Genomic DNA, 5,045 nt, shown 5'->3' with positions numbered 1-5,045 from the left:
AGAAAAAAAATGGTCTTTTACAACATATGACAATAATACTATTCGAAAGATTAAAGAATTAACAAAAGTCCTACCATCTTTACAGTTACCTGAAGAAGGTGATTTGATCATTTTGCAGACTGATGCAAATGATTATTATTGTGCAGGAGTTGTTCTAGTTGTAACACTAGATACAAATCATGAAAAGATTTGTAAATTCTTATCTGAAAAATTTAATCTTGCAGAATTAAATTATTCAATAGGAGACAAGGAAGTCTTTGCTCTAATCAAATCCATTAAGGGTACAAAAGTATTCTTAGAGAACAAGTTTTTAATTAGAACCGATAACAAAAGAGTTAAAAACTTAAACATTTCAAAATTATAAGTTAATCAATGCTACTGATAAAGGAAGAGTTTTTCAATGACAGATGTTTTTTTTAACTCAATAGAATATGATGTTGAAATGGTTGTAGGTGATAGGAATTATTTGCCTGACACACTTGGAAGAGAAATGACCATGTTCAACAGAGATGAAAGACGAAACTCGTGAAGCAAAAGACTAGAAGCTAAAGAAAAAGGTCTTTTGCAGAAGATACAAGAGTGGTGACAAAACAATTGGACCATTGCATGACGGATCAGGTTACCAGTACACAGTATCTTATAACAAAACTAGACACGAGCCACGCTATTGAAAAAAAATCAGATTGCTTAAACAAGATCCTGAAGAGAACCATAAATCTATTTCAGTCTAGCAGGATGAAGCACAGTCTGTTAAGTCCTATGATGAAGAAAAACTCTTAGATGAGTTTTTGCTGCATCTAAAAAGAGCAGCCATAACTAATCGATCTCAGGGTAAAAGAATGACTAGCCTGTCTCAAATGGCAAATGATAAAGGCATATAAAGTTCATTGATGGCTACTGCTTTGCCAAAAAGCAGGCGAATCCCTTTTTGGGAAAACCAACCTGTAGTTGTTGGAAGAAAAAGTGTTCATAATCAACTGTTAAAGGTTTTCTAGAAACCTGTATACAGAACAGATAGAGTTTTGGCCTTCAAACAGAAGGTTATTCTAGATAATATTCTTAGTGCTTTCTATGAAAGTAATGAAAACTATATGCTTCAATGCTTGAATGCTTAACAAAAGAATTGTATGGATCTCATACAAAAGAGAAAACTACTTCAGCTTACAATCCCAAAGTATCATATCTTGGAAACCCAAGAAGTGCTAATGTTCCTATTTTAGCATTAAAAGAATCTGAGTGGTTGTCAGTGAGCAGTGACTTGTTGGTTAGCTAGTCCAACTAACACCGTGGAGGTCATGCGTTCAAATCTCACTGACATCTAGGATGGGTAGGGTGAGGGAGTTAAATTGTCATCTAGAATATAAAAAAAAAGAATCTGAATGGTTTCATTTCCATAATCTTAAGCTTATAGGTAGGGCTGTCAATTCTGACATGACCCGATAACACAACTCAAAACCTGCACGAAATAAAATGGGTTAAACTCACACGATTAAAAAGCGGGTCGACCATGGGTCAACCCACCATGACCCATTTAATAAATGGGTCGGCCAGGGGTCAACCCACCAACACAAAGTGAACCCATGTAATCCGTTTATTAAATGAGTCGGATTATATATTATATATAACCGGTGTGGACAACCCATTTGAAAAAGTTAATATTATATAAATATTATATATATATATATATATAAAGGTTTAATAAGTATTTTTCTCACTTTAAACTAGAGTTACCACTTCACCATTAATACTATAAATTCTCTAGTGAATTTAATTAATTTATGCAATTTTTTACTTAAATCGGTCGCAATGTTAATCTTTAGAGGCTTATTATCACAAATGGTACCTGAACCTTATCTCTATTTTATCGATGGTACCTGAACTTCAATTTTCATCACAATTAGTACCTGAACTTTTCTATTTCATCTAAAATGGTACCTAAGACCACATCCGATCAAAACTCCTACAGAAATTGGCGAGTGAGCGCAAATTTATAACTTTTATGGTGAAATGACTGTGTTATACCCTCACATGACCTTGTTCATAATTTTTTTTTTTTAAAGTTGTTTTAGAGAAATGGGAATTGAGAGAAAATTATTGTGTGTTCTCATTGATAATAGGAGCCTCTTTATATAGAGGATTAAAAGGCATAAAATCTGAATCATACATTGAATAGGAATTCTCTAAGATTATCCGAGATTATCTAATTAAACCATATTACCACTAGGTCAAGTAACCTAGAGTTTGTGTTAGACACAAAATAGAGATTTACTTGAACACTCCCCCTTGTGTCTCCCAAACTTGGTGTCTTCTCGTTGCCTCGTCAAAAACTTTGTCGAGTAACAAAAACCCGTGGGACAAAAATGACCTCGGTCGAAGGAGAAAAAGAGTACAACACACTCTTCAAGTTTCGAGATGAACATGTAGACATCTCCCATTGAAGTCTACACCTCCCCTTGATGACTACGATCATGGGAGTTTGGATAGCTTCCGCAAGCCAATGCTTGCCACATGTTTCTCGAATGTGGATTTAGGCAATGACCTAGTTTAGGGTTTAGGGTTTAGGCAATGACCTAAACCCTAAACAAGTCTACCACATTATCCTCAGATCGAACCTGGTTCACTTTGATCTTAAGGAGCTTCTATTGTTGCTGATTGTAGAAGAATTTGAGTGATATGTGCTTGGTGTTGTCGCCTTTAATGTAGCCTTGCTTCATTTGTTCAATGCAAGTAGCAATATCCTCATAAATGCTCGTTGGCTCATCTGTGGTAGACTTCAGACCACCATTACTTTGAACATGCGTAACTATGGATCGAAGCCATATACATTCATGAACTGCTTCGTGAAGAGCAATAATCTCTCCATGATTAGAAGAGGTAGCGACTAAGGTCTGCTTTGTAGACCTCCAAGATATCGTGATGTTTACCATGGTAAATACATAACCAGTTTGGGAACGACATTTGTGAGGGTCAGAGAAGTACCCAGCATCAGCAAAACCTTCCAAAACACTTATATCGTTTTGGGATGGGGATAGGGGACGTGAACCTCTATGTATGGCGTCCCTAGCATTTGATGAGTCTGAATACATCGTCTCTCTGTAGAGATAGAACAAGCCCATATCAATCGTACCACTGAGGTATCGAAAGATATCTTTAACACCAGTCCAATAGCGTCGTGTTGGCGCAGAGCTATATCTAGCAAACAAATTCACAGCGAATGAAATGTCCGGTCTTGTGCATTGTGCTAAGTACAATAATGCGCCTATTGCACTTAGGTAGGGCACTTCTGCTTCTAGTACTTCTTTGTCGTCATCTTTTGGACGGAATGGATCCTTCTTTGGATCAATACTACGGATGACCATTAGGGTGCTTGAAGACTTAATTTTGTCAGTGTTAAGACGCTTGAGCATCTTTTGGGTATAAGCTGATTGATGAATTAAGATACCATCTTCACGGTGCTCAAGTTCCAAACCGAGGAAAAACCGTGTTTTCCCAAGATCTTTCATCTCAAACTCGGATTTCAAGTATTCAGCGGTTTCCCATAACTCTTTAAGGGTGCTAATTATGTTCATGTCATCGACATAAACCGCTACTATTGCAAATCCGGAACTTGACCTTTTGATGAACACACATAGGCATAGTTCATTGTTAACATATCCCTTACCAATCAAGTAGTCACTTAGACGGTTATACTAGATCAGTCCGGGTTGTTTCAATCCATATAGTGAGTGTTTCAATCTTATGGCAAACGCGCTTCGTGGTTTAGAGCCACTTGATTTGGGTAACTGTAGTCCATCTGGAACCTTCATGTATATCTCAGTATCTAGATCCCTATATAAATACATAGTAACCACATCCATAAGCTGCATGTTCAGTTTTTCAGAAACTTCCAAACTGACAAGGTAGTGAAAACGTAATGACGTCCATCACAGGAGAATAGGTCTCCTCGTAGTCGATTCTAGGGCGTTGTGAGAAGCCTTGAGCCACAAGACGAGCTTTGTATCTTACAATATCGTTTTTTCTCATTACGCTTTCTAACGAATACCCATTTATGACCAACTGGTTTAGTGTTGGGCGGTATTGGTACAACTTTTCCAAATACCTTTCTTTTCGCTAGAGAATCAAGTTCTGCCTGGATCGCATCTTTCCATTTTGGCCAATCAGCTCTACTTTGGTTTGATCAACAGAGCGTGGTTTGATGTCATCAGTCTCAATAATCTCACGCGCTACGGAATACGGGAACACATCATCAATGATGATGGAGCTTCTTTCCCACGTCCTATGTACACTAGTGTAATTTATAGAGATCTCTATGTTCTCAGGGATAGGTTCTGACATTGAGGCGTCCCCCAATGATGTCTCTTGGACATAACCATGATCCGGAACATTCTCATGAGACGGATTTTGAGTATCGATGATCAAATGATTTGTTTGTGCCTCATTCACTCTTTTTCTAAGGTGAGTATCCTTCGAACCAATTGGTCTACCGTGCTTCCTTGTAGGACCTGCAGCCATAGACGCCACATCACTGCCAATATGGGTCTTGTCGTGTTCATAATATTTGGACAAAATCCAATGAAGATCTGAAATCCAAATATTATATCTGAAACCATTAAACATATTAGACCTGATGGATGCATTATGAGATTAAAATTCATATCAATTCCATCAGAGTGGACAATGATAAATAGACAGTTCAATTACATTTCCCCATACCACCAAATCAAAGCTTCCCATGGCTATAGAAAGTATCAAAAAATTAGTCTTTAGAGACTATAGCTCTAACCTCCTGGAAAGTGGATAAAAGATAATGGATCATCATTCTCCAGAAAGTTGTGACTTTTCACAGCCTTATTGAGAAAAGATGTTGATTGTACTTTGGCCACCACCACATGGCTAGAGACTATTGAACGAGAAGAAAAATATCAAGTTCCCTCTCATTCATATCTTGAATATGAGGACACCGATCTTGAAGTTCCAACAGTGGTCCAGGCTCATCAACCACCTTTACTGACGAAGAACTCCACAATTGATATGCTAAAAGCAAG

Source organism: Rosa chinensis, chromosome 2, assembly GCF_002994745.2.
Source record: "Rosa chinensis cultivar Old Blush chromosome 2, RchiOBHm-V2, whole genome shotgun sequence".
In the NCBI taxonomy this organism is placed as follows: Eukaryota; Viridiplantae; Streptophyta; class Magnoliopsida; order Rosales; family Rosaceae; genus Rosa; species Rosa chinensis.
Note: the sequence above shows the minus strand (reverse complement) of the source record.